The sequence below is a fragment of the Gymnoscopelus microlampas genome (genome assembly GCF_963454915.1).
Source record: "Gymnoscopelus microlampas genome assembly, chromosome: 7".
NCBI lineage: Eukaryota > Metazoa > Chordata > Actinopteri > Myctophiformes > Myctophidae > Gymnoscopelus > Gymnoscopelus microlampas.
The window spans coordinates 16,148,292-16,166,638 of NC_139944.1; the positions used below are offsets into that span (position 1 = coordinate 16,148,292).

Sequence of the window (18,347 nt, forward strand, 5' to 3'; positions counted from 1 at the left end):
TTCTCTCTCTTTCACTCACTTTCTGTCTCTCTGCTATTCCAGCTGTCCTCCACTGCTCCACCTCTCCTCAAACCTCTGGTGTATTTCTCTCTCTCTCAGTTTCTCTCTCTCTCCCTCTCTCTCAGCCTCTCTCTCTCTCTCTCCTACTTAGATTTCCTGTTTTCCTTTTTTTCTTCTCTCTTTAGGAGGGGCTGGCTTTAAGATCTGTACATTTGAATGTTTTAAATGTGTTGCTCCCCCAATGCATGCATCTCTCTTTCTCTCTCTCTCTCTCTCTCTCTCTCTCTCTCTCTCTCTCTCTCTCTCTCTCTCTCTCTCTGGGTTGCAGAAAATACATACATAAACATACTTTACCAACCAGTCTACTCACAGACTCAACACAGAGCATTATGAACATAAAGAAAACATGATGAACAGTGTAGCTTTATGAGTGTTATTGATGTGACATACAAGCTGCCATATGGGTGGATTTGCATTCAACAACTTGAATAATGTGAATAAAATATTTGGCTAAACAATTGTACACATTACACTGCTGCAGTAGCAGTCAGTAATGGAAGAAGTACTGTACTCACATGTTTTATTTAAATTTAAATTATTTAAAAGTATCAATACAGCAATGTAGATCATATATGTTACAGGTAGTACAAAAGTATCGGCATCAAAATATACTTAAAATACCGATCTACAAGCTCACAATGCGTCGCCGTCGCATCGTGACGCATTGTGAGCTCTTAGATCTGCTATTTCAAATGGCCGAAATATATATAGGGCTGAAGTGGTTAGTGTGTTTTATAATAATAATGAAAATCTACTAAGTAACTAGTAACTAAAGTTTTCATATAATTGTAGTGGAGTAAAAGTAAAATATTTTCCTCTGAGATGTAGTGGGGTAGAAGTAAAAGTATTGAAAATTGTAAATACTGAACAAAGTAATACAGTACTTAAGTACATGTAATGTCTACTCAGGCTTGTGTGAGCAGAGCATCCCAGACAGTTTTTAAGTTGCAGTATTTTGATATTTGATATTCATTCAGACACACCCCCTACCTATACAAACCCATTGTAACTTCAAACTTAAAGGGGAAATCCACCCATTTTCAATATTTAACTATGTCATTAATATAGCATAAAGGAGTTGTGTGGAAATAAGAAAAAAGTTCCCCCCTTTCTGTGTTGCCTTGAACTGGAGGATTGATTTTGGGTTCAACATTGCAAATTACAACATGATGACTCATCGTGTTGTAATTTGCCATGTTAAACCCAAAATCAATCTTCCAGTTCAAGGCAACACAGAAAGGGGGGAACTTTTTTCTTATTTCCACACAACTCCTTTATGCTATATTAATGACATAGTTAAATATTGAAAATGGGTGGATTTCCCCTTTAACTTAACTGTGATAGATCAAAATCACCTGTCCTTGGCTCTGGTGACTGATATTGTTCTTCTATACGTGAGGCTGAGAGGGCCGACCCAGTGTTTGTATGAGCTTGTATATCTGCCATTTTTGAATAGCTCAAAGTATAAAATAATGGTCACAGCTAAACAAATCTAAAATGACACAGTACAGTATGCGTTCCGGGATTGAATAGATTAAGGTCAGGATATGGCTCTGGTAGGACAGTTTAGTCACCTCAAATTCCCAGAGTCAGAGTGATGTATGGTTTATAATCCAACATTCATTTTGTCTCTGTCTAGTGGAAACCTCATATGTCCAATACTGTTACTTTTCAGGATTCAAATAAAAAAATAGCAACGGTAGCAGATCGACAAGTTCAAAACGCTTGTGGATCTGCTACTTTTGATGCTTTTCTGTGACGTTGTAGTATGATCAAGTAGGGCGTTAATGTATGAAAAAACACACAAAGTTAGAATATGGAGATAAGAGTTTTCCACCCGACAGCGACGATTTGTATAATCCAGTGTCATATGCGGTGGTTCAGCTGTTGATTACAGTGCAACCACACAAGGAAAGAGGTCCTTTGTTTTAATGCAAAACGCATAACACATATTTCAGTCAAATTGGCCAATAAATCCTCAACGGCAAGGAAATATCACAAGCTCATCGTATTCGGAATGGCGCCATGCTGGACACATTTTAGAGACTGAATTAAAGTCTGTTCCACAGAAACCTAGAAATTGATGTGAGAATCCCACATGGATCATTCTGACCACTCACTCATCTGGGACACACGGCAAATTGGAGCCTAATTAGAGTGGTGAAAGAGATAAAAGTGGTTAAAAGTAAGAGCGTGAAATTGGACATTCTGCATAATAGCTTTGGTACTGTAAGTGTATTCTGATGCCAATGCTTTTGCACTTATACTCAAGTACATTTTGAATACCAGACTTTTACTTGTAACAGAGTATTTCTACATTGCAGTATTGATTGATTGATTGAATACTTTATTAGACAGAAATGTAAACAGCATGGAGTTACAAGACATTCAGACTAAAAGGATGACACAAAAAAGTCACAGGGACTTTCCTTGTTTCCAAATTGGCTTAAGGGAGGACCGGCTGTCCTCATGTTTGAATTTTTTTAAATAATTTTACATTTTATTTGAACACAAATCTTCTCTTCTGATGGTCCTTGGCACAAAACATTTTCAGATGGGGGTCCACGGCCAAATATGTCAATTTGGGGGTCTTTGACATGGAAAAGTTTGAGAAGAGTTAACCCATCTACCGACACTGTGAAAATAAATACATGTGGAGTGGTACAGTACTGGTGCCTGCCATACGCACACGCACACACAAGTTTACCCTTTAAACGCGTGTGGAGGGTGAGATAAGGAGAGGAGTGTCTGTCCACTCCCTACACCCTGTGTGTGTGTGTGTGTGTGTGTGTGTGTGTGTGTGTGTGTGTGTGTGTGTGTGTGTGTGTGTGTGTGTGTGTGTGTGTGTTTCAGCATTTAAACAGAAGGCTCATGAACATGCTCCAACCAGTACAACGAGCACACATTCAGTGTAAATGAGTAAATGTCTGGGACACTGGTTCTCAAACTTTTTTCATGTCAAGGACCCCCCCCAACAATGTATATGTACGGTATTTGTCCACAGGAAATACTCTGTGCCAGGGACACCCACACAAGATTTGTGTTGTCGCTCTGGACAAAGAGCGTCTGCTAAATGCCTAAATTAGAAATTTGGAAAAGTTTCAAAAATATTCTCAAATGTTTTCACCTTTGTTTTTCCTCCAAGATGTGTTGCCGATAGGGTTGAAGTGGTTAAACTGAATATGATGCTATATTAACCCCTGGGACCCCCTCAAGGACCCCACTTTGACAGCACAGTGACGTGATGCTGTGAGCTGTACAGTATGTATCATCCACACCATCATTCACTGTCCTTTATTATGCTGCTGTTACATATCTGCTCTCTGCTCACTGCCAAGAGTTCACATTCCAACACCCCCCCTCCCCCCCAAGAGAGAGAGAGAGCGAGAAAGAGACATCTGATCAGAGAGAGAGACATCTGATCAGAGAGACATATGATCAGAGAGAGGGAGAGAGAGAGATAGAACATCTGATCAGAGAGAGAGTGAGACATCTGATCAGAGAGATCTGATTTGAGAAAGAGAGAGACAGAGACAAAGAGAGAGAGAGACAGACAGACAGACAGACAGACAGACAGACAGACAGACAGAGAGAGACAGACAGACAGACAGACAGACAGACAGACAGACAGACAGACAGACAGACAGACAGACAGACAGAGAGAGAGAGAGAGAGAGAGAGAGGGGTGGGCGTAGCAAGGAATTCTGGGTGCTGCTGCACACATAAAGTCTTGTCTTAACCACATGAACTTTAGTCCCCCATTCTGGGGGGGGGGGGGGGGGGGGGGGGCGAACATTTGGCAAAAACGAGCTGATCTACAAGCTGCGTTGTGAGCTTGTAGATCAGCTATTTTCTGCAATTATATTTGGTGTAAAGGTCAAAAAGGAGTGGACTCATATTATAGACCCCCCAGGGGTCAGGCGACATACATAACCCCTTAAGCCCCATATGGTTTGTTTCTGTCTTTCTGTTATCTTTTAATGTGTTGGCATTGACATTTAACCACTGACACCCTCAATAATTACTTAACTTGACCTTTGGCTCTGTACTTGTTTATGAATTGAATACAAGGACCTCAATGGAAACAAGACCGCAAGGACTTTTTTGGACGGACCTTTCAGACAAAGTGTGTTAACTGTTAACTGTAGGCCTGCTTGTGCGATTTCACATTTTTGCCTAATAAAATATTCAATCAATGCTTGATCTGATCTTTCTCCCCTCTACACCAAACCTCTTGAATGATCCCCCAGAATAGGGATGCTAGGGTTCCAAAAAGGTTCCTATCACACAAAGATTTGGTGCCGAACCGACTAATCTAGGCCCTAAATTAGTAGTTCTAATCTTGATTCTAGGGAACTGCATAGGCCTACAGGGAAGGATACGTTTAAATAGATTGAAACAACCTCGTCTTGACAGTGTTGTTAAGGGGAGCTGAGTTCATAGTCAATAGTATGTAGTAGTGTCACTATAACGTTGCACATTACGCTGCTGCTTTGGCACCATCATGTGAATATATGGAAGTATTGCAATGAACTCTTAAAATGCTGTTCTGCTTGGGTCCATATTGCTACCAAATGCCATGTCCCAATCATGAATTCAAACTCTTTAACCACAGCAAGAATGCCGGTCATCGTAGAAGACAGACAATATGTATTATTCAATATGTACAGTATACAGAAAAGGAAAGGTTTGATATTTTAAGAGGTTAGTGACAGAATCATCATGAGAGCATGTCATGGGCCGTGAAACTGTGACGCTGTCATGTTCTTTCTCAGTTATTTTCCACTAGTTGGCAAGCATTCTTTCTGCAGCTGTTTAGCCTTAGAAATTAGGCAGGTCACTATGACCTCTGTCAATTACACACCTGCTGCCCTTGATAATTATGTTCTTTATCAGGTCTTCATGACCTTTTGTCAATCACTCACCTGTTTTGGCTTTAGCAATTATGTGTTCTCTATAAAACAAGCCTAGCAGTCGGCCGTGAGGCCAGTCAAATGCTTCTTGCCTAGAAAGTTCATCGCTTGTGAGTACATTGTGCAGTTAATTTGGTTAAAATGACATTGATGTAAATTCATGATGTTTATATTAAGAATGTTAAAATGCTGTGTAATTTAGTAATAGAGTCTATTTGCATAGATACAAGTTTGTGATTTCTACATGCTGACTGTACTTTATTTTTGAATTATTAAGACCGAAGTTTGCTGTACATTATTTGTGATACATCCTTTTTGATGTTTGTATTTCAGTTTTACAAAAAATGATTGTGGAGAGAAAACAGACAACAGTAAAAAAACAGTCAACTTTACTCCAGCTTCTGCGTTTCTCTTCAAGTCTTGTTCGCTACCTGTTAATTCGTATTCAGACATATGATGAGTTCAGGATAGACGCACATAGCCAACCTGTGTTCATTTTGACAGCAAATATTGCCGTTTAAACCAGTGGTTCTAAACATTCATGTTTAGGACCCCCAAATGTATATGCATTAGCCCCCGCTATACAGTTTTCCATCAATATCAAAATAACTTTTAGTCATCCTTATTGAAGTTGACGTGATGCAAAACAGTTCTAGCAAAAGGATAACTTTAAGATTCAAATGTATAGTTTGGTGTAGTTTGGTGCAGATACGACTTAGCCTGATTATCAGACTGAAGCTGTGTGGAGCTTCAGTCTGAAATTGGCTCCAGTGTCGGGGATTACAAGGGGGGGGGATTAGAAATTCCCTAAACCAATCCTAAGGGATCCCCACGCCCACCTCCGCCTCTCATTGGACAACGCATTTTGTACCGGAGAAGTTTTAGGTTCACATTTACAACTCCAGACCAAGAGGCAGTCCACTCAGAGAGTGGGCAGGGTCTATGGTATGGAACCAGGCTAGACACGACTACATGTGGCACTGCATAAATAATAATAAACACCCATTTTCTTTTTAAATATAGTGCTTAAAGGTAGGGTAAGTGATTTGCTTTGGTTAAAATAAGTATTAAATAGCTCTATATTCTGATAGTACTCATTGCTATAGAGTGTTTGTTCAGTATTAGGAGTCTCCTTGTCTCTCCACCTCTTTATTAAACAGAAAATGCATTTTCGTTTCAGTTTCAGTTTCATTTCCAATTTTATCCAACCAGGACAGAGAACTCAATCAGGATACAGATTAAACAAGTGAAATTGGAAGTGATGACACTAAGAAATGAGCAGACAAAATTGGAACTGGAACACTATACAAATTAAGCTTAAAAATTGTTACTTTCTCCTGATTGGCTGAGATTTTGACACCTACCGAAAAATGTATTTTCTGTTTATTAAAGCGCTGGAGAGACATGGAGACTCCTGTTACTGAACAAACACTCTATAGCAATGATTATTATCAGAATATAGTGTTTCAACCTTTCAACAAAATACTTTTTGTTTTAACCCAAAAATATCACTTACCCTACCTTTAAGACTAAAAATAAATTCAAACACTGACTACGCCACCTTTTGGGAGGTCTGGTCCTCACTATTTAAAACCAAGACCAACACAGGTTCAAATTGACAACTCCTGGGTAAAATGGCAAAGAACTAAAACGGAGGCAAAGTTAAAAGGTGAACACTTGATTTATTAATTAAAAGTACTAATACAAGAGCTTCTGCCATAGAAATCACACAATAAAAATGGCTAACTAATAATCCTAAAAGGGTCCAACTAACTAATGAAAAGCATAAATAGTTAGGGAATTTTAGCAATATGTGTGGACCATCTGTGAAAAAATTTACTACCAATAGCTTTCTTCACCAATGTGTTCTTATAGGTGTCTAGAATCACCTCTCAATTAATGCAAACCCAAATCCTCGTGGAAAATCCTGGAGAGCCAATCAAAGTTAAGGAGCCCAGAGGGCTTTGGTGAAAAATATTTAAAAAAATAAAAGTCTAAAATGAACTTGTGAGGTGTCTAACTAGGGGTTTTCAGGGGTGCTGAATCCATTCCAACCATTATTTTTGAGTAAAAATGTCTCCCTGGCCATATAATATTGGTATATTGGTTATTGTTAGTGTATAATCAGTGTATAATCAATGATAGGGGATTGGGGTGTTGTTGAATTGATTCTATTCTGAAAAATAAAATAAGAAAATATTGCTAAACACTTGATAAGAGTGTACACCTACTGTGCACATGCTCAGTGGGATACACTGTCTGAATGTGGGGAAGGAGCGGGAGTGTTGCATCCTGGCAAATATGTCTGGACGATTTTAAGGTACGGTAGTTTATCTACTTTTTGGAATTTATTTTCCTCTGCTGGCAAAACTTTTGATTACTGTGAATTTAGATGTAAATTCTCTCTAGCCTATTGCTTACATTGAACAACCATTAGTTAAACAATAATGACACTTGTCTTTTAGTAGACAACATGGAAGAGGATTCTGTAGCTTGTGGCTTAAGGTGCTTCATCTGTGGTGGTCCTGAGACTGAGATTCAAAAGTCACCCAAAAAGGCTATGCACATTTTTTGTCTTATTCTGAGAGTGTGGATGATGCAGCATTAATCAGAAGACTTCATGAGGACTGGAAAAACTGAGATGACCCCAAACTACGATACCATTTGGAATGCAAAACCGAGCTATACAGTCGTGCAAGAAGTACAGTATATCCACTGGATATCGAAAGTTGCCACTTGCAGATTTCAATCCTATTCTATGTTGTGAGTGACATCATAATTTAATAAAAACTTTAAACATAATCTATTCTTTAGAGCAAGATGAGCAAGTCCAACGGCCAGACAGGAAGAAAAGACGCAGGGCATTGTCTGGGTCAAGTAGTTCAAGTGCTAGCTGGCACACTTGATCTACCATAATACTTGCATCCTTTGCAATGAAGGTATCGATGTTGGCACATTGAAAAGAAACCCTGGTAAGTCTTTTGTATGTAATTTTGATAATTGTTTTTCTTGCTCCTCATTGTAGGCTTCCACTCAAAGTCAAATCATTTAATCATGCACATACTGTATGTGGCTACCTTTTATCCAGACAGAGCTTGGCAGTTGTATCGTGCACCTGATAATGTCTACCAGGACAGACTGAAAAGGAGTTTGATGCAGAGAGCAAAGCAACGAGGTGATGACTGGGGACTTCGCTGGAAGTCGCTGGTCGCCTGGTGGCAGAAGAGGCAGTATATCATATTCGATGCAGAAGAGACTTTGAGAACCCTGTTACAAAGTCTGAGGTAACATTATATGGATACACAATACAGCTGTACATTACATTACAGTCATTTAGTAGACGCTTTTATCCAAAGCGACTTACAATACAACTCACATTTCTTATCCTTTATTAGTCCCCCTCATTCCTGGACCCATATCAATCTTGCAGAATACACACTGGGTGAAAAAGGTGATATACCTGGATACATGGGCAAGGTATACACCCACCCAACATAAATGATAGGTGGGAGTTTTTCAATGAATGCGGGAGAGGACTGTTTACCTTAAAATGCCTTTAAGATACCTGGATATACGTCTCTCTTTTCTCTGCTTGGGAATCTTCCTTACACATGTAAATTAGAGGTTTGTTCAAACAATGGGAGGTGTGGGGTTCATAGAGGGGGGGGCTCAGGGAGAGAGAGAGAGAGAGAGAGAGAGAGAGAGAGAGAGAGAGAGAGAGAGAGAGAGAGAGAGAGAGAGAGAGAGAGAGAGCGAGAGCGAGAGAGAGAAACACAGACTATTGCACAATTACTGATTAAAAAACAATGAGTGAGATGTCTGTCTGTCTGTCTGTCTGTCTGTCTGTCTGTGAGAGAGAGATATATACACACACACACACACACACACACACACACACACACACACACACACACACACACACACACACACACACACACACACACACACACACACACACACACACACAGATCAGGTCTTGGGTCTAAATCTCAACTACTGTGCACAGTGGTTTAACTACTGATACTTTCTCTTTGATCTGGCTTAACTGTACAGTTGTGGCACTGTAAACACATCTGTATGCTATTCTTTCAATCGGTAGGAATGATGGCGCACAATCCGTCCGTGTACCTTGCAAATTCCAAATCTCGACAGGCCTCCCAAAGAAATGCCGGTCTGGGTGAGGATGCAACTCGGCAGTTGGGTCCAAACGGGGTACCTCAAAGCTTGAGTTGCTAGAACACCACTTATTGATACTTTTACTTAAGCAAAACAGTTGAGTACTTGTTCCACCAATGTCCCTGTTTAAAAATGATTGAATAAACACTAATAACCAAGGTTACTGTAGTAACAGAGGTCCTCTCTGTTACACAAGGTGCTGTACAACAAACAGTGGTGTGAAGTAACTAAGTACATTTACTCAAGTACTGTACTTAAGTACAATTTTGAGGTAATTTTACATTACTGAAGTATTTCCAATTGTCTATACTTTTACTTACTATTTTATTTACTATTATTTGAAAACTTTAGTTACTAGTTACTTTGCAGATATAAATGATTACATTATAAAACATGCATTAACCACTTTAGCCTTATTTTATACATCAACAAGCTCACACGCTATTTTCAAACGTATTAGCACTTTTACTTTTGGTACTTTAAGCACATTTTGATACCAAAATGTGTTGTACTTTTTACCCATATCACAAACAAGGCTACTTTATGTGTGTTTTCGTTTGTATTTTGGGGGATAGAGATTAGATTACATGCAGACACAACATTTGCATGATAGGTGTCGATGGTTTCAATGTTCCTATTGTTTCATGTTTCACTCCTGAGCACCGCCTCTTCACACCGTGTCTGTGAGATGTCTTTGAGCCAGTGTTGCCAGGTTTTTTTTATAATAAATTTGCACCAAGAATTTTATTTGAAAATAGCAGTCTACAAGCTCACAACGAGTTGCATCACGAGTATATCTTGTATAGCTTGTATATCTGCCATCTTCAAATAGCCGATGTATACAGTAGGTAGGTTTAAAGTGCTCATGTGAGTCATGTGACCCATAATCGCTTCTATTGGGCTTGTTTTTCTAGACCTGCTTGCTTGTTTCTCTCACAGAATCTGGCAACCCTAGCCACAGCACGGGGGCGTGTATTAGCCAAGGCACCAAGTTGGCTTTACAGGATAGCAGTTTGTTGTTAGAGAACTCTGCTTGGAAACTATTAACTGCATGATGAATTTGTTTAATTTGTGAGTAAAATGGCAACAAACACAAGTAGAGATTTATTTTATGCATCGGGTGCTGCTTCGAGTCCTCGCAGACGCCAGCCTTCGACTCCGAGAAGAACAGAATTATTAGGTGGTCCTCTTAGCTGGTCGAGAGCAACGCTGCTCGGGATGATGCTTTGTCTACGTTGCTGCCTCTGCCTGCACCAAAGAGCAAATAACATCAACCTTGCGGTAAGTGAAATTATGTCTGACTATATATGCCCTGTGTCTACTATCTAGAAAATTCTTTGTATGAGTTGCTTGTAGAAAAATAAGTGTAACTAATGTTCTGGTGGGCAACCTGGAAGGCTCACCCCAAAACACGATCGCCACCATTTTAGGGGGAATACCAGGTAGAGATTTTATCGGATATGTGCTGGATTTGTGCCCGGGTGACTGTGTTTGGGCCGAGTGTTTTGGTATTCCTTTGGTGGTTTGCCAAAAGCATTGATTTCCTCAAATTGACCTTTTATAATCATGCTGTTTACAGGAGGCTGTGAGGCGTCTACACAACTCGGAGAAGAATAACCACATTCAATCCAAAAGAAGTGTAAGTAACCAAATTCAACTATATCACAATCATGCTTTAGTAAGAGGGGAGACCAAGCCCCACCAATTTGATTTGTGGTGGGGGATAGTGGGGGGAGGTAGGCCTGTGGATTGAGTTCCTGTCCTGGTGAAATGTTTTAACTGATAAAAAAAATTGCACATGACTAAAAACTAACACGGTTCTTCTCTTCCAACAGGGTAAATTCTCCACATAGTATTGATGTTGCAGCTCATCTTTTAGGAGAACTAAGCATTAGTTTCTGTAATGTTGATCCTGTTTTTATAAAAGGTAAAGCGCACATGCATAATACACTCACAGTATTCACATAAGCTATTTGCATCTTAATAGAGTGGGCTAGACCTGCAGAAAACAGCAAACCTGTATTTCTTATTGTAGCCTACTTACAGGGCATTGTTTTGTCTTTTTGTATTCAAAGACCCCTGTGTTATAATTGAAAATAAATAATTGTAATTCTTTTTTTCTTCTGTTTTTCTTCAAGGCTTCAAGGACTGCCGTTTTGGATCTTCAGCCCTCCAGCAGTCCAAAGTTCAGGAGATCATCTCCAAAACCTCATACCAAACGCTGCATTCTCCAGGACCCAATGCTTGAGGACACTTGGACACTCTTCCTTGGACCCACCCGTGGATTACATGAGTAGCCTACAAGTGACTTTGTTTTCCTTTTCCCGCTATTTTTCTTTGCTCCTCCTCATGGCACTACTTGCTGACTATATGTCAGTCTATGTGGATTATGCGGTCGACACACACTGACATTTTGCACAAAAAAAAAGTCAAAAGTCAGTGCGTTATACACAGGATTACGTCCTGTGTATAACGCACTGACTTTTGACTTTTTTTCCCCAAGCACCTTAACTAACGTCCATAAGTATATCATACACAGTATACATTGCTGCTATGTTCATGCACATATCTTATCTCAGGTAGCCTACTAGTGTGAGTATATAGACACACATTTCACCCACGTTTTTTAATTAAACCTGTGATGTGACAATAAACCTGATTCTGATTCAGAATATTTGAATATATATATTTTTAGAGTGAACATTTTTAACTCAAATCTTTGCTTCTGGGGTCCCTGGAACAAAATACTTTTCTTTGAAACAGTTTACCTTATCTGTGTGCTCCTGTTCCATTGTTTTGTATAAATGTATTTTTCTTGATCAATAAACATAATTACATGAGTTCTGCCTATGTGTTTTTCTATATTGTTTGTGTGTGTGGATATATATATATATATATATATATATATATATATATATATATATATATATATATATATATATATATATATATATATAAATTAGTGCAGGTAGTGGGGGGGGACTATAAACCATCCCTCCCGGTGGGGGGGGGGGGGGGGGACAAGCCACAGCCCCTGGGAGGGGGGGCTATAAACCACCCTTCCCACTGAGGCGGGGGGGGGGGGGGGGGGGGGGGGGTATAAACTAGGGGGTTTATACAAGAATTAGCATGCAGAATGTGGGGTGGGTGGGTGGGGTTATAAGCCACAGCTTCCAATCAAATGTAGTTTTCTGCACATGCTCAGAAGTGGTTGGGGTGGAAGGGTGAGAGGGGTGGGAGGGGTGGGTGTGTGAGGTCCTTGCTGGCCAGACACCAGGGGGTAAATGCAAATGAAGGTCTCAGAAATGGTACATACACCTGAATATGTGGGAGGTATGTGGGAGGTGGTACATTAATGAATGAGGGCAGCATACACACACATACTCCCTTAAGTATCAGGGGTATGCCTGAGGGATACCCTCCCAAAATCATTGCTTTTCACCCAGTGACATTATTTTGAAGTCAAAAGTTTCACTATTAAAAATTATATTTCTTCCCTCAGGATAAGAAATGTGAGTTGTATTGTACAGCTGTATTGTGTATCCATATAATGTTACCTCAGACTTTGTAACAGGGTTCTCAAAGTCTCTTCTGCATCGAATATGATATACTGCCTCTTCTGCCACCAGGCGACCAGCGACTTCAAGTCCCCAGTCATCACCTCGTCGCTTTGCTCTCTGCATCAAACTCCTTTTCAGTCGGTCCTGGTAGACATTATCAGGTGCACGATACAACTGCCAAGCTCTGTCTGGATAAAAGGTAGCCACATACAGTATGTGCATGATTAAATGATTTGACTTTGAGTGGAAGCCTACAATGAGGAGCAAGAAAAACAATTATCAAAATTCATTTGAATCTTACATACAAAAGACTTACCAGGGTTTATTTTCAATGTGCCAACATTGATACCTTCATTGCAAAGGATGCAAGTATTATGGTAGATCAAGTGTGCCAGCTAGCACTTGAACTACTTGACCCAGACAATGCCCTGCGTCTTTTCTTCCTGTCTGGCCGTTAGACTTGCTCATCTTGCTCTAAAGAATCGATTATGTTTAAAGTTTTTATTAAATTTTGATGTCACTCACAACATAGAATAGGATTGAAATCTGCAAGTGGCAACTTTCATCACCATGAAAAAAAACTTACGATATTCAGTGGATATACTGTACTTCTTGCACGACTGTATAGCTCGGTTTTGCATTCCAAATGGTATCGTAGTTTGGGGTCATCTCGGTTTTTCCAGTCCTCATGAAGTCTTCTGATTAATGCTGCATCATCCACACTCTCAGAATAAGACAAAAAATGTGCATAGCCTTTTTGGGTGACTTTTGAATCTCAGTCTCAGGACCACCACAGATGAAGCACCTTAAGCCACAAGCTACAGAATCCTCTTCCATGTTGTCTACTAAAAGACAAGTGTCATGATTGTTTAACTAATCGTTGTTCAATGTAAGCAATAGGCTAGAGAAAATTGACATCTAAATTCACAATAATCAAAAGTTTTGCCAGCAGAGGAAAATAAATGCCAAAAAGTAGATAAACTACCGTACCTTAAAATCGTCCAGACATATTTGCCAGGATGCAACACTCCCGCTCCTTCCCCACATTCAGACAGTGTATCCCACTGAGCATGTGCACAGTAGGTGTACACTCTTATCAAGTGTTTAGCAATATTTTCTTATTTTATTTTTCAGAATAGAATCAATTCAACAACACCCCAATCCCCTACCATTGATTATACACTGATTATACACTAACAATAACCAATATACCAATATTAGATGTCCAGGGAGACATTTTTACTAAAAAATAATGGTTGGAATGGATTCAGCACCCCTGAAAACCCCTAGTTAGACACCTCACAAGTTCATTTTAGACTTTTATTTTTTTTAATATCTTTCACCCAAGCCCTCTGGGCTCCTTAACTTTGATTGGCTCTCCAGGATTTTCCACGAGGATTTGGGTTTGCATTAATTGAGAGGTGATTCTAGACACCTATAAGAACACATTGGTGAAGAAAGCTATTGGTAGTAAATTTTTTCACAGATGGTCCACACATATTGCTAAAATTCCCTAACTAAAAAGAAAGCCAGCCAGCTGAAGACGGAAGGGGAGCAGCTCATCTCTGCTGCTCTCTGTCTCTCTGCTGTTGTCTCGGATTTTTTAATGTCTGCAGTCTGTCTGGGGAGCCCTCCCCGCTGTCTAAGGATTGGTTCCTGTTGAATAGACTTGACTCTGGATTGGCCGATTAGCCCCACGCTGCTTTCCAGCGGATTCCTACCTAATCTACACGGCTGCTGTCCATAATCTAAATAAGTGTCCTGGGAAAACAGAACAAAACAGAAAGATGAATACACACAACACACATACAGTAATACGAAGTCAGAATAATATGGAAAATCAAAAAATCAAGCCATAAACAACCAAAATTATACATGGAGATAAATAAGGCTGGCAAAGAAATAAAAATAACACATCCAAATAACATCACAGCAAAAGAAAAAAAATATTTTCTGCCGACTGACATAATGTATACTATAGTTATTATACTGATTATGTCCATTCAGGAATTTTAAAGGAATTGACTTCTTCAAAGAACTATAATTGCAAGCAGTTTCTCTGTACGATATGTCAAGTCGTGTTCACAAACCCTGTCTCAACATGGTGAGGACAGCTTCCATCACTAGGCGATTGCCCTCTGTGATCCCATCCAGCAGATTGACCATCTGGTCAATCTAACTTCTCTCGCCAATGTGGTCCACGCCTTGGTGACACTTTCTATGAATTGCATCATAGTTTGACAGCTGCCTGGTGGATTCTTATGTTTGTACAAAACAAAGGCATTGGACATACAGTACATATTTCAAACATACATAACAAACTTGTTGGTCCACTTGCTGGACTTCCTGGTGAACGGATAATAGGCTATGGACTGGTCCAGTTTGTCCACTCCATTCATTGCAGTGTTGTACTCGATACACAGGCAGGCTTGACCTTTGGTCACACAGGCACTCTGACCTCTCCGCCACACCCGAACGTCTCCCATCACGTCCGGGTGGAACGTTGTGACCATTCTGACCACGTGTGTGTCCCGAAATGCCATCACCATGTCTGTGTGACAAGCAATTCTTTCCCCCACTCCCAGGTTGTAAATGGAAGCATCCTGAATGTCTCGTGGTGCACCCTGTACTTTCTCAGTGCCCCTTCATGTCCAGGAGCCGGTCACACAAGGTCACCGAGAAGTTATCCATAAAAAATCTAGAGCTGCAGCACCGTTGAGAGGACCGGGACTTACCGTGAGGGGGATGCCACCACGCACACATCCCCCACGTCCTTTAAATTATAGAAATACACAATTACCATAAAATACATAATACATTTACAATACATGTATTTACAATACATTTGTATTTATTTATGAGTAAGTGTGATGTACAGAAAAATAAACGTTTTATTCTTACCTCGACTGGTTCTGCCAACAGGTGTTGTAGGAAGAGATTTGGACTGTGCCTCCCTCACCTTAGCATCTGAAATTACAGTAAAATATCAAATAGTTATGATAGTTATGGTAAATATGATGTGCACAAAATCAAATCACTTATTTACACCCCCAGCTTAAATGAGAGAAGACTTGAGACAGAGTCTCAGTTGTGTTTAGCTTTGTAAATGATAAAAAGCATTACCTCCACTGCCATCATGTGGTAACTTGGTGACATCAGACGTTGCCTGCTGTCCACACACTTCTGACTCAAGAGTCTAAAATCACAGTAATAGTTTGGTAAATGTGATGTAAGAGATCACAAAAAGATGAAGTTAAAAAAAAGAACAAATCAATTTAGGCCTTTAGCAGAGACTCTTATCCAGAGCGAACATTACTCACCACTGGTGTAACCATCCCACGGACTGTCCTTCAGGTTCTGTAGATACCAGAGCCGCAGCTGAAATCTTAACGTCCCTCATCAAATCCAACCTGGCCTGCTCTACTTGCCATTTAGCCTGTTCAGTCTGCGGTTTAATTTTTTCAATCGCATATTGCGGTATCTAGCCTCACTTAATTTGTTCCATCTGTAGTTCCATTAATTATTTTTGTTGGTCGAACGTCAACCCCGGCGTTACTACAGGTAAATAAGGCACCGCCGCTGCGGCCTCTACGGGTGGAGGAGGAGTAGTCTCCTGTGGCTCTACTTGTTCCTCAACTGAGAACTCTTTTTCACATATAATGTTTCTTCCTCAACACTGCCATTAAGGTCCCTTTTAATTTCGTATCCCCTGACTCAATGTCAATCCTGTATATCTCTGCTATCTTAAGTAACTGGTTTTTAGTGCACTGAATTAACAGTTCCTCAGAAGGAGAAGCCTCAAATTCCTCTACGGTAACAATCCTGGCTTATGAGCACTTTGTTAATCCCCCAGCTGGAAAACCAACTTTAATACCAAAAAAAACTAAAATACAAGTGCCCCTCTATTTAATCCCCAAACTAACTCTACCCGTCTTCATGCCGGTTTGCGGAGGATATCTATGCACTGAAGGCCACCGCAAAGGCCTAGCTTATACCAAGGGGTAGGAAAGGCAACCAGTAGCTGGCGACCCGCATGCACCCCTTAGCTGTGCCCCCGAGACAGAATGCGCACGCACCGGTGTGCACCCGCTACAGCCGCACCTTGCACCTAATCCACCCCCCGGCCTAAAGCCTGCGACCTCTTTTACCCCAGCAGCTAAACCGTACCTAACAGGGACACTCATATCATACCAAAACATTTTCTTCTCTAACTTAATAAAATAATAATAAATTATAATTGATTTGTTTGTGCAGTAAGTTTGGTGAGTCAAGGAACTCTCCCTTCTGCATTTGTTTGTGCCGCGGGAGTCAATGGGCCTAATTGTTTTTTTTTCTTCTCAGGCTCCAGGTGGCGCTGTGGCAGAAAACAGTGGCGCGGCGCTGTCAGACATAGGATAGGCTCCTGTCCTCTGTATTACTTTCTGTTTAAAGAGACTGAGGTGCTCTTATTATGAAATGGGGGGGGGGGCGCCACGAAAAATATTGCCTAGGGTGCCAAATTGCCCAGGACCAGCCCTGAGTTCTTGGTCCTGTTGACTGATATTGTCCTAATGCGTGAGTAGACCATGTTTTTTCAATTTATTTTTCATTAGTTTTATTTTTTCCATTTTCCCAAAGAATTATAGAAAATAAATGAAAAAAGTAATTGAAAAACATGGTCTCCTCACGCAGTCTCACCAGCCAGGACCAAGAACTGTGTTTTCGATGAATCCATCATGGTTAAAATGAGTTTGAAGTTACAATTGGTTTGTATAGGAAGGGGGCGTGTCTGATAAAATGAATATCAAATATCTAAATACTGGATTAAGCAACTTAAATTGTCTGGGGTGCTCACCAAAGCCTGAATAGACGATAAAATGACCCCAAACATGTTTGAAAGTGAAATATCCCTTTAAGATTAGAAATGTAATGTTTTGCCATCACATTTAAGAGTAAATTGAAAGAAAAAAAATCACATTTATTTGTACTAGTTGGACTGCTTGCCAATGCACACGTAGTAAGAAGCAGAAGCCACATTTGGCTAAGGTAAATGTGTTTCATGCTTACTTTTGGTGCTCAAACACTTTAATTTCCCCATGGGGATCAAAAGAGGAATCTAAGTATCTGTCTATCTCATCTCTATATGATATCCATGTAGGAAGTGTTGTCGCCTGCTGAGGCATCTGCATGTTTCCATGAGTTCCATGTCAGTAGTATCGTCACTGTGGTGTGTAGTAGAAAACCCACCACGCAGTGATCCACCGATACTACTGGCCTGGAATGGAAGCCGACATCCGCAAATGGGTAAGTTGGAAGGGTCAAGGGTCATCCAAATGTATATATTCTTTGTACATGCAGGCCTATTTATGCAGGCCTACTTCAGAGAACAATGCCAAATTGAAGCATTAAATATAGCTGCAAGCAGCGATAATACGGGGCCAGGAGAGAGAAAGAGAAATGATAATTCCTTTAACAGGTCAGTTCATGAAAGTCCTTGCGGTCTTGTTTCCAATGAGGGCCTGTGAGAAATTAGGGGTTAAGAGTCTTGCTCAGGGACAAATTTCATCGACACATTTGCTGACCTGGCCTGGAATCGTACCTGGGGCAACCAGAGCCTCTGGCTCCCTAACCACTCAGCTATGGCCGCCCCTGAGAAGAG

The 18,347-nt window shown here is 40.3% G+C and overlaps 1 protein-coding gene and 1 long non-coding RNA gene across 5 annotated transcripts in view; one reads left to right on the plus strand and one right to left on the minus strand.

Annotated features, from left to right (window-relative positions):
• Positions 1–165, minus strand: part of ripor3 (RIPOR family member 3) — a 49,318-nt gene extending 49,153 nt beyond the window's left edge. For all 4 annotated transcript variants that reach the window (XR_014601098.1, XM_084061634.1, XM_084061633.1 and 1 more), the window contains exon 1: positions 1–165. This exon is cut by the window's left edge and continues 427 nt beyond it. The gene's annotated coding sequence lies outside the window, so the exon portion shown is untranslated.
• A 9,451-nt stretch (positions 166–9,616) lies between these two features.
• LOC311048753 lies at positions 9,617–11,445 on the plus strand. The gene is made up of 4 exons (XR_014601110.1): positions 9,617–10,430; positions 10,729–10,788; positions 10,985–11,076; positions 11,288–11,445. It is a non-coding gene; the product is annotated as an uncharacterized lncRNA (long non-coding RNA).
• Positions 11,446–18,347: the final 6,902 nt, after the last annotated feature.